This window comes from Miniopterus schreibersii (assembly GCF_964146895.1).
Source record: "Miniopterus schreibersii genome assembly, chromosome: 12".
Lineage (NCBI taxonomy): Eukaryota > Metazoa > Chordata > Mammalia > Chiroptera > Miniopteridae > Miniopterus > Miniopterus schreibersii.
In genome coordinates, this window is record NC_138112.1 from 40,173,265 (window position 1) to 40,185,454 (window position 12,190).

Here is a 12,190-nt window from a genome sequence, read left to right on the forward strand (position 1 = left end):
AAAATATGTACGGAATCCAGTTGCTCCTCACCACGTGGATCTAAACGCCACCATCCCTTGCCTGGATGACCACAGTAGTCTCCTGGCCATCTTCCTGCTTGTTTCTCTTACAAACCATCTTCCCTACAGCAGTCAGTAATCTTTAAAAGTCACATCAGAGCATGCCATTCCTTAATAGCTTCTCCTGTGTCACAGTGAAACCTGCTCCGTCCCTCCTCTTTCTTCCACAGTAGTAGGGTGTGTGCGTGTGTTTGTCTCTCCCATTGCATATAAGCTCCACGGGGAGAAAGAACTGTGTTTTTTCACAGATGAATCTCTAGCCAGTAGGACAGTGCTTGGCATGTAGTAGATGCTCAGTAAACTCCTGTTGGTTACATTGAATATGGACACAGTTCAGTGCGGTGACTTCCCAGGGGTGTCAGAGCAGGTCAAAGCAAACAGGATCTGAGCCAGGCCTGTTTGTGCTGGGTCTTTCCCAGGGAAACAAGGCTTTGTTCATACAAAATCTGGGGAGTGGCAGCAGGCTACCTTCCAGCTGTCTCACAGCCAGGCCCAAGGGGCTGCTGGCCTGAAGATGCATTCACTCAGATATGGTCCCCACCTGTTGTGAGGGAAGGAGGGGCATGCTCAGGGCTCTCAGCTCTTTCTCTGAGCTGTGGGGTAAGGGCACTGGTCCTGACTTTGGCTTTGCTACTAACTCACTCTAGGACTCTAGGCAAGGCTTTTCACACTCTAGGCCTCAGTTTTCCTATCTCTAAAATGGGACCCAATAAGCAACAAGGCTGACTTTGACTTTAATCTGCCTTACAGATGAGGAAACTGAGACCTCGAGAGGTTCGATGACTGGCCTGAGATCACAGGACAGCATTAGTAATAGAACTGGCCCTAAGGCCTTCACTCTCACCTTTTCACCCCCTGCACCCCTGTGTTCGAGTTCTGACTTAGAGAGCTGGTCTTTTCTCAGATCTAGACTTGTTTCCCAATTAGACGTTGAGGCCCTCAGGGCAGGAACCACATCTGGTTCCTGCTTTTCCCAGTTCTTCGAGACTGGGAACCAGCAGGTGCTGAAGGAAGGCTTGGCAAATAAGAGGGGCGTGTTGGGTTCCCCAGAGCCTCATGGGGGATGGCAGCAAAGCCAGGATCCCCACCACGTCTCACTGGTTTTCCGAGAGCCCCCCTGTGCCAGGACTTGAGTCACTCATTCATTCACTCATCCAAACAATATTTGCAGAGCACCTACTGTGTGCCAGTTCCCACCATGGCACAAGGAAGTACAGCAGCCGTCAAGCCAGACAAGGTCCCTGCCCTCGGGAGGTTATGTTCCAGCGGGAAGCAGCAAATGAGCTAGAACTGAGTTCATACGCAAGACAATCTGAGATCAGAACAGGACATGTGAAGGAAACAAAACAAAGAGGCAGGCAGAGCCTGGGGCAGAGCTGACTTAGATCAGTAGGTCTCTCTGAGGAGCCGATACCCGCAGGAAAAGAAGCAAAATCGTACCGGGCAGAAGGAAGAGCAAGTACAAAGGCCCAGAGGCAGGGAGGACCTCGGCGTGTCCGAGGAACAGAAGGAGCTTGGCGTGGCTAAAGGTGGCACATGAGGGGACAGCCAGGTGAGCTGGGCCGGAGAGGTAGGCAGGGCTACATCATGGCCTGGTAAGGAGTTCGTATTTTACTGGAGGTGAGATGGGAAGTCATTGAGGGTTTCATCAGAGGATTAAAAGATACGACCTAGCCTTCTAAAGGATCCTCTCATTCAGGAGCTTCTTCCGTGCTAGTAGAGGAGCCACCGGGCTCTGTGGTCCCTTGCCCAGGGGGAAGGAAGGCTGCTCCCAGGCAAACAGTGGTTGGGGTGGCTGGCAGAGTCAGGGCGTCCCTCCAGGCGACTGTGTCTGAGGTTCTGGTCCAGAGGAGCGCAGCCATGTCCCACCCCCGCCCCCCAAGTTTCCACCCCCACAACATCCCAGGGGTGTTACAGGAAACTGTGCCTGCAAGATGTCTAGGCCCCCACTCCTTGATTATATTAATGCCAAAATGTATTAAAGAAGCGTGGTAGAAATGCCATTCTAATTGTTTCGTACACACGCCACTGGGAGGGAACTGATTGGACACAGCTCACAGGCAGTATGTTAATACGCTATTTTCATATGATGATAGCTTTGCATAATCTTCCCTTCTCCCAGCTTTGCAGGGACCTGTTGTTAACCAAGCCCCAGGAGAGAGGGGGAAAGGCAATTTGACTTCAAGTCCACTCCCCGCCACATTAATTAGTCATGTGGCTGGGGAAAGGTGTGCTCACTCAGTACAAAGTAGACTTTATAATTTATACACCAGCTGTTTCCGTCCATTCTCCTCCCTGCCTGCCTCTAATGAAATCGTGTTACCAGAGTACTGACTGGCGTGAATTGAGCCTTTAATCCCATTGACCCTGGCCTGGCTGGTGGGGCCCAGGGGAGGGGTGTGGGGCCTTTCAGCAAGGGGCTGTGATAAGACCCTAGGAGGCAGGACCCTTTCACCCTTCCACCCCCAACCCGGCCTGCAAGCCCACACAATGGACCGGCCTGGCCAAGGAAGGGGGGTTCTGGGAACAGGCCTGCCTGGCTGAGCAGCCCTTGTGGGGGATCCCTGGAGGCTGGGATAGCTCACATTTATTGCCTCATCTTCTGAGATCCAGCGAAGCACAACATTCTCATCTAGGTTGTTCCTGTACTTAGAGAACAGGCCAGGCCAGACTGCACAACCAACAGCTAATGCTTGCTTTTCTGGCCGTGGGGGTCACTGGGAAAAAAGAGATGTGATTCTGTGGAGAGAATGCTGCCCAGCCCCCTGGCAGCAAACCTGAACTCTCCTGACCCAGAGGGCTGATGGGGACCCAGGGCCCCTTCCTGGAGGGGATGGGTGGAGGCGGACAAGGGGCCAGTCCCTGGTCCTGGTTCCAGCCTGTGGTCAGAAAAAGGCAATGCTGAGAAGGATGCTTCTCTTTCCCTCCCCACGAAGAGCAAAATAAGCAAGACCAGGCATCCAGAGCCACTCTAGCAAATGCCTGCAAAACAGCACATTTGGCGAGCAGGAATAAAGCCAGCACTTAGCACCATGGCAGCCTCTTAAACAAACACATGGGACCAAGTCATCAGTGGGGAGGTTCAGATGCATCTGTCAGAGGGGCCAGAGGCTACAAAGACAGGATCGGGTTGAAGGAAGCTGAAAATGAAGATGGTCAGGCTACGATGTTGGGGTGGGATGGAGCTGAGAGTGGGCACAAAGAGCCGGGGTAAGGTGCTTAGGGTGGGGCTGCAGTGCTGCAGGAGCAGCGTGTGGGGGGAGGGTGGTAGCAGGGCATGGAGTGTTGATGGAATGGGGTGATGTGGGGACAGGTTGGTGTCCAGGCTGCCATCCTTAATTTATTGGGCACCCTGATAGCCTTCCATGGACATGAGGTCCTCCTGCCTGAGAAATCACAGTGAGGTGACACACAGTGTCCCCAGACCTCATTTCCCCTAAGATCCTGAGTGGGCATCCTCTACCCAGGCCCAGAAACACTCCTGAGTCTCCTGCCCATTGCCTGGCCCTGGCTGTCACCTTCTCCCCCATCTGGAGTGGCAGCTTTCTCTTCTTCCCCCAGCTAAGTCCTAGATCCTTCAAGACTCATATCTGTCCTGGCCCGTGTGGCTTAGTTGGGTGAGTGTCGTTCCATGCACCAGGAGGTCACCAGTTCGATTCCAGTTAGGGCACATGGCCAGGTTTCAGGCTCGATCTCCAGTAGGGGGCATGCAAGAGGCAGCCGATTGATGTTTCTATCTCTCCCTTTCCCTTCCTCTCTCTCTAAAATAAATAAAAACTTTTTTTTAATTAAAAAAAGGACTCAGATCTGATGTCACTTCTACCTTTCCTGACTCTCCAAACTGAGCTGTGCTGACCCATCAATGGCCCACATCTCTCTCTCCCCAACTCCTGGACAGCAGGGGCCATCTCTGCATGCCTCAGAGCTAGCATGGGGCATGACAAGGTAACCTGGAGCAGGTCTTCTCCTTGGACGCTCCTCAGTTGACTCATCTGTAAAATGGGTTTGATTAGCTCTTGGAGCCGCTCTGGCTGCCTGAGAGCCCCAGCTGGATTCTCTGAGGCTGAAAACCACACACTCTGTCCTGATAAAAAGGAAGGGGACATTCTAAGCCACTTGAACTGTGTTGTGGGCATCGGAGCTGATTTATTAGCTTTGAAATAGCCATAGTACTGCTTTTGCTTAATGGCATTAAAAAAAACCACCCTGCAACCAGTTCTCTTTTTAATGAAAGTATGGGGAGCATCAGGGGAACCTATCCAGGGAGGGAAAATGAAGTTGTCATTTTTCAACATAATTAAACTTGGTTTTCAAAAATCTCCTGATCTGAAATGTGAATTACGCTAATTACTTCTGGTGGCCGCAACATTGATTTCAGTGTTAAAGTTAATGGACTTAATGGACGTTGCTTTTCCCTCAGACGTGGCTTGGGGCTCCTGGCTGAAGGTCCTGTTTGTTGTCCCCGAGGGCCCTCCTCTGGACCCTCTGAATCCTTGGCCATCAGCCTCTGCTGCCTGAGCTCCCCCTCCCCATGTTGGTTCCTCCCTGCCTGGCCCTGGCCCTGGCTTGAGGCCTCTTCTTGAGTACGCAGTGGATGCCTACTCTGTGCTCCCACAGTGTTAGGCCCCTCGAGGGGACACAGAGAAGGCAAAGGCAGGTGGTCTCTGTTCCTGGAGGGCTCGTGGCTGATAGGAACCTGGGGAAGGCCTCAGGCAGGCAGGGCTGAGGTTCAAGCCCAATGCTCTTCTGTCTCTAAGGGGCCCTCAGTGATGGCTGGGGGGGTGGCTCCCAGAATAAAGAGGAGGGAGAGGCAGAGACAGCCAAGGAGGTCAGGGGAGACTTGCTTTCTGGAAAAGGGGGTGCAGGAGCTGCCTAGGAAGGTGGAGTACAGGAGTGAGGGCAGGGAGGTGGGTCCACTGGGGCAGGAGGAGCAGCTGGGCATGGGCAGGTGACAGAGTTCTCTGTGGGCTGTGGTGGGGGTGGGGTGGGGAGCTTGGAGGCCGGAGGAGACATTTGGGTATGGTCTTGTGTCTTGACCAGAATAAGATGGAGCCTTGGTATGACTGTACAACCTGACTCCTGAGGACCCTTTCTCCAGGGGTGCCCTGGAGCAGGCCAGGCTGGCTGCCTCTATGGGTTGGCATGGCCACCTCCAGAGTGCCTCAAGTTCCCCCATTAAAATGTCCTCTTAACTGGCAGTTTAAGGTCCTTTCCTGAAGGCCTGTCTTTATAGGAGAAGCCTTTGGGGGTGTCCCTAACTAAAGAGTCACAAGGTGTAGGGTGCAAAGTTATAGTCTTGAATGTACAACTTCATAAACAGGCCCTGAGTATGCCAGCTGGAGGGGCCTGAGGGCAGGTGCAGCTACTGGGGACCCTGGGCACAGGTGCAGGTCCTCAGCATGAAGCGGTAAGACCAGAGAGCCCTTTACTGAGACAAGTCATCGCCCTGGTGGGTGGCTTGTGGCCACCAGGAGGCAGCCCAGAGTTCCTGGCAAGAGAGGCATTCCTGAGGGGCTGACCCAGGAGGTGCAGCAGCCAGGCTGGAATGGAGGGTCCAGCAGGAGGCAGGGCCTTAGGGTGGATCACAAAGGGCCTTGAAGATGAGATGGAGATAGCGAGGGTCAGAGGAAGAAAGGCCTTGACATCCAGGAGTCTGGTGAGGATGGGGGCAGGGTGCTTCAAGCAGGTGAGGGGAGCGCTGACCTGAGAACCCACTGAGGGGAGAGGGGAGGGATGTGGCTCAGGAGGGGAGTGGTGAGAAGGCTCCTGCAGTACCCATCAGCCATGAGGAGGACCTGACCTCATTGTTCCACCTCTCTCTCCACTCCCTCCTCTGATCACACTGAGTTTACCCCATACGTTTCTCTCAAGTCCTCCCAGTTTCTCCATCCCCTACCCCTCACCCCAGCCCCTCAGTTCAGGCCACCATCATCTCCCCCTGGACTACCACCAAAGCCTCTCTCCCTGCCTCCAGACCTGTCCCCATAGCCCACTTCCTCATACCAGCCTAGGTGGGCATTGTGACAGAGACTTGACCTGCCTCTCCTCTTTAAAATAGTGGCTGACACTCACGTAGCACTTGCTACAAGCCAGGTACTGCTTTAAGCATTTTAGGTGAATTAAGTATGTTAAACATTTTAACAATCTTATGAAGTTGATATTACTATCAATCCCCGGGGTTACATTTAAGTAACTGAGGTCCAGAGAAGTTAAGTAATTTGCCTGAGGTTACTTACATAGCTATTAGGTGGCCAAGCCAAGATTTGAACCCAGACAGTGTCCCTGACTGCTTCCAGTCTGTTCTCAGGGATCTGGTCAGAAAAACTCTAATCATGTATGAGTCCTTCAATCACCTACAAGGCTCTGTGCCACCTGGTCCTCTTACTTTCCTGCCCCACTCCCTTTCCCCTTCCTTGCTCCGCAGTGCCTTCATGGCTATTCCTTGAGCATGCCAGACCTCAGGACCTTTGCACTTCCTTTTTCTTCCACCTGGCATACTCTTCAGTATGTCTGCTTGCCTTGCTCCTCCACCTCTTTCATGTCTTGGCTCAAATATCACCTTCCCAGGAAGGTCCCTGAGCACTCCATTTAAAATTGCAACTCCTCCCCAACACTTCCTATTTCCTTTCCCTACTTTATTTTTCTACCTAGTACTTATTGCCTTTTAATATATTATACAACTTGTTTATTATAGTATTTATTATCTTTCTCTTCCCACTAGAATGAGAACTTCATGAAGGCAAGCATTGTGCCTGTCTTATCTGTTTGTGCCCAGAACAGTGCCTGGCACATGGTGGCTGCAGTGAATATTTTTGGAATGAATGGAAGTATCTTCATACCTCTGTACCTTTGCTCAGGCTGTTCCATCTCTGCCAAATCCCTTTCCCGCACAGGTGCCTAGAAAACTCCAGTGCACTCTCTCTGTGACTGCGTCCAATGGCACTCCTGCTGAAAGCCTTCTCCAGTTCCCACAGCCAGAGCCAGTCCTCCTGGATGGTCACAGCCCAGGAAGCTGGCCCTATGTCACCGTCCATAGACGCTGTTTGTCGTGTGTGGTGCAATCTCTGCATTTGACTACTTATCACAGGTGGGGCTGGGGGGACTCTGTTGGAGAGCAGACTGGTGTTGACTCAGTACTTTCTGTCAGGAGCCAGGCTCCGCAGCTGCCCAGGGGATTGGGATGAGGCAAACTCCATAGAGCGGAGAGACCCGGGGAGAGCATCCGTCTGCCCCCTTCCCGCAGCTTGTGGTTCCAGACACCCCTTTGTAGTTCTTTGGGACTTTGCTCCTCTGGTTTCTGCTCCCACCCCAAGACCTTCAACTCTTTACTCTATTTCAAATCCTAATTTTCAAACAGCTCCCTACCAATCTAGCTCTAATTTAGTTCTGGGCCCAGAGTTTTGGTCAACGATGCTCAGTGGTAGAGGCTGCATCCTGCACAATTCAAAGAGGGAGGGTCCATGCTGTGGTCTATGGAAATAGCACTCCCTGGAGCTCATGCAATGGAAAATCAGCACGACCAGACTAGCAGACCCGCTGGACCCCCACTCCCAGGACCTCCTCGAACAGCATTTCCGCTGGGACAGCAGTCTTTGGGCCTTTCTGGGGGCTAAGTCTTGCTCTACTGGTGTCAGACTTCACCCACTCTGGGGCCCACAACCTAGCTGAACTGTCTGAAGAGAGGAAGGCTCAAGAAAGAAGGATCACATGGTTCTGAGTCTTCCTGCCCTCTCCTGTGGGAGAGGCTGAACCTGCAGGCAGGTGTGGGGAATCCCAGCTGAGAACAGCAGCTTCCATGGACCAGGAGTTGAACCGGTAGCTAATCAGTTCCTAGGCTCTATAAACTTGATGGAGAGACAAGAAGACTCAGTGGGCACGTTACTTTGGGAATCATTCTTGGGCCAACTAAGACTTCTTGAGGTGGTTTGATCACTGCTCACCATGTGGTGTAGCAACGAAGTGCCCCTGCTCACCCCTCACCCCCTACTTCCCACATCCACCACTCACTGCACTGACTCAGAGCCACCTAATTGGGCTGCACACATCAATCAAGATAGGGCATTGGTTTCCCTGTCTTCTCTTTGGCACAACACAGACTCAGGCCATAGTAACTATTACAATCACTTCATTTATGATCCTTAACCATGTACCAGACAACAAGGAGACTGTCATTAAGCCCATTTTACAAATGAGTAAACTGAAGTTATAGAGGTTATGTGCCTCAGCCCAATTCACAGTAAGCGGCAGAGTGAGGATTTGAACCCAGGCTTGCCGGCACCATGTCCCACAATCCCCGCCACTCTGCTCTTCCACCTCTAGAGCCTCCGGACCTGACCACCCAGTTGCATATGCGTGCAAACCGCCCAGCACCCAGGTTCAAGACAGGGATGTTGGACTGTGCCCAGCAAGAGGGCTGCCTGGGTAAAGCGTTACCCATGTGGGAGGGACAAAACATGGAAGCCTGGGCCTCTCTTCTCCTGCCAGAAGCAAGTGCCTGGGCAGATTTCTCACTTAGCTGAAGTCAGGCCAACTCTGCTTCCTCACAGGTGTTAGGTTGCTCTTGCTGGCTAGAAATTCGACTGTGGTTGATTTAAAATCCCAACGCCTGTGTCCATCACCCCAGCCTCCACCGTGATTACCGTCCCCATAAAGTTCTTAATCCCTGTACTTAGGCAGTGTCCTTACCCTCCGACGGGCCGGACCTGCGTGAGCAGGGAGATTGGGTTATTATGTAGAAGAGTTATAATAAGAAATATGACTGCAAAAGCCAAGTCAGTTGAAATTGGACTATAATTAAATGCTTAGAAAATTCTATGCTTGGCTCATTTTAAAATCAAGTGCTTCTTTGTAGCAATTTCCTTTCTTTAATTACAATTTCCTGTCTAGTTTGACATTTACAATGCAATCTTGGGGGACATGTTTGTGATTTATTATTCCTGCTCCTATCAGGATATCACTGTGCAGAAATGAGTTTATAAAATAAGAGCTCAAATTATTATGGCCTTTGACCAATAAAGCAGGCTCGTAATTTCAGGCCTGAGAGAAGATTACCATTTTTGACAACCCAAGGCAGAAATACTGGAGAGGGGGAGGGCACAGTTTAGGAATTCTCTCCATGTTCAAAAACATTGCATCGTCTCCTAAGGGAAGGCCCGCTTTGGAAGCAGAATATATTAATAACCCCTCAAATATACACACGGCTTTGCAGCTTTGGAGAACTTTCATTATCATTGATTCATATCATTCCAAGAGGGAGGCAGGTGGGTGTCACTATCCCCATCTTACAGATGGGGAAACTGACGCCTAGAGAAGTTTAGTGACTTGCTCAAGGTCACAAAGCCTATAAGAGGGGTCTTAGAATCAACATTGAAATCTGACCCAGTGAGTCCTTTCCCAATAATGTAACAGCTGTCCCCAAGGCCTGAGAAATGAACTGAGACACAGAAGATGCCCTCAGGGGGCCTCTGAGCAGGGAGTCTTCTGCCTCCTGTTGAAGGAGCTTTGACCGACCCCCAGGGCAGCACATGCTTGTGAGCCCCAAGGAAGTGCCATCACTTCCTTTTTTTTTCTTTTTCCTTTCATCTCAAGGTTTTACGTAGAAATTTGGGGGCACCATCCACTTACTGGTCTCCACCAAGCCCATTGATGAGGGTTTGCCTCCATGTGCACATGGGGACATACAATTGTGCAGCTGTGTGTGTGCCTGGACATCTGTGTATGTTTGGGGGCTGTTGTGTGGGCACCTGTGCACATATGTGATGTGTATGTGTGCCGAGGATAGTAGGTAGATGGATGCTTGTACAAAAGTAAGCACTATTATCTCAGCCCATAGACATAATCTACAGAGTGGAAGGCGAAAGTGGATGCACGAAGTGATGTGCACCGAAATCAGTTCCAGTCCCTGTGGGAAGGCCTTGCAAAGAATGGGAAGGACAGAGGGAAGCTGGGTCCCCTGGGGCCTGTCTGTGGGCCCTTGATCCTTCTAATACCTGGAACTTCCTGTGGTGAAGGCTCTTGTTACCCTAGTACCCAGCTGGGAATTGGGGGTTGACTTCTGGTCAGGTCCTGTGCACCCACTGGCCCCTCTCTGAGCTGGAGGGTCTCTGGGGGTGAGCATCTACTCTCCCACTCCCTTCCAGAGTGCAGCCAGCCCCTGCCGTGGTCAGGAAGAGGGTGACGCCATCTGAGGATGGGAGCACAGGAGGTAAGGCAGGACTGGAGCTGGTGATGAGTCTAGTTGTGGACACGGTGAGTCAGAGGTACCTGTGGGACAACCAAGGGGTGGTTTCCAGGTGGTTGGATGTGCAGATCTGGTTCTTGGAGAGCAGGTCTAAGCTGGGTTGACGGTTTCTGGCCCTCTGTGTCCTCAACACCTTCCCCATGGTTATGGTTCTCAGCCTCTGTCCTTCCCCTTTGACTGTGGCCAGGCAGCCAGGGTCAGAACAGATCAGAGCGCAGGCTGCAGACCCCTGAGGTAGGCTGAGACGGTCAGTCCATGGCCAACGTGGCTCCCAGCAGCTGGTCGAAGTGGGGTTGGCGGAGCTGCTGGCCTGGGTTTGCTCATAAAGAGTTTGAGGCCCAGAGCAGGGGCTTCTGGGGTGTTCTCTCCTGCCCATGTGGATCCCCTTCAGGATGGAAGTTGGGCTTCCGCCTTGTCTCACTTGAAAAGAGCCATTATGGGAGGTAAATCCCCATCTCTGGCTTTTGGCCTCAGATTAAGTCTGTCCAGAGACTCATTTGTTGCCTGTGAAAATCCCTTTATTACTTCAAAACAACTTTAAAGCAGAATGCATTAAGATTTTTGAAGAAAGAGGAAGAATCACATCTTTACACCAGGAAGCTGGTTATCAAACTCAAATGGATGGGCCGAAGCAATCCTCTTACAGAGCCTCTCTCACTTCAAACTGGAAGACGGGGAAGGAGCTCACACCCACCCCTGAGTCCTGAGGCCTCCGCTGATACTGAGCAAAGCGCCGCTCTCTTGAGAGACAGGGCAGGACTGGCCTCACCTGGGCTGATCCTCACTTGCTTCCCTCCCAGACACGTGCACATACACGTTCACACCAACACGCACGCCACATGCACACACTGGTCCCTCCCTTCTTTGGTTACTTCTTTGAATCATTATATTGTTCAGGGAGGAAGCCTGGAAGGCTATTTCATCCAAACTGTTCAAAGGACAAAATGTAAGCCCAGACAGGGGAAGTGACCTTTCCAAGGTCAACCAGAAGCAGATCTGAAGTCTTCATCTTCCAAGGTTAGGACCCTCCCCTTAGAACTTCCCCGACCTCCAAACATAGGTCTGAAACTCCTCCCAAGTTCCTGACTCCATGAGGAAGACCACCCTGGACCCAAGTGATCTTGGGACCCTAGCTCCTCCCTCACTGGGTCTGTGGAGCCTTCTGCCCTACTGGGCCCAAAGAGACGAAGAAGTAGACCAAGTTATTGCTGCTGCCCTAAGCTCCACCCTATCCCTCTCCTGCACTGGTCCCTTCAGGCCCCAGAACCAAGAAGGAAGAAAGACCACGCAGGAGGATATGGTTTCCAGAACTTACAGAAATCCTTCCTTCCTTCCTTCCTTCCTTCCTTCCTTCCTTCCTTCCTTCCTTCCTTCCTTCCTTCCTTCCTTCTTTCCTTCCATCCATCCTTCCACCTACCCAACAAGTTCAGCTATGCTGTGGCTACAGCAGAGAGTGAGGCAGCTACAGTCCAGCCCTCAAGTCGCTTGTGAACAAAATAATAGTCATTGCAACCCAGGGTGTTAAGTATTGTGACAGGAAGAGTACAGGGAGCTGGGACAGAGCGGAGATGTCACTTATCCAGCTAGGGAGGAAGACCTCCTGAGCCGTGAGATGGAAGAACCAGCCACATGTTCTTGGGAGGAAGGAGGTTGGACAATGTGTGACCAGGTGTTTTTCAAATGTTTGGTCGTAAAACCAAAAGGGTGAGAGGAGCGGAGGTCCAGGGCTCTGTTAGTGCCCACAGAGTCTTAGGAAGCCGTTGCCTGGCCTCAATGGGAGCTCACAAACCCTGATTCCACTGTACAGCCATTGCAACTCCATCCCTGCAATCACCAATAGGGGGGGCCTTCCCTAAGCACTGTTTAAAATACAACTATCTCTGGCAGGAA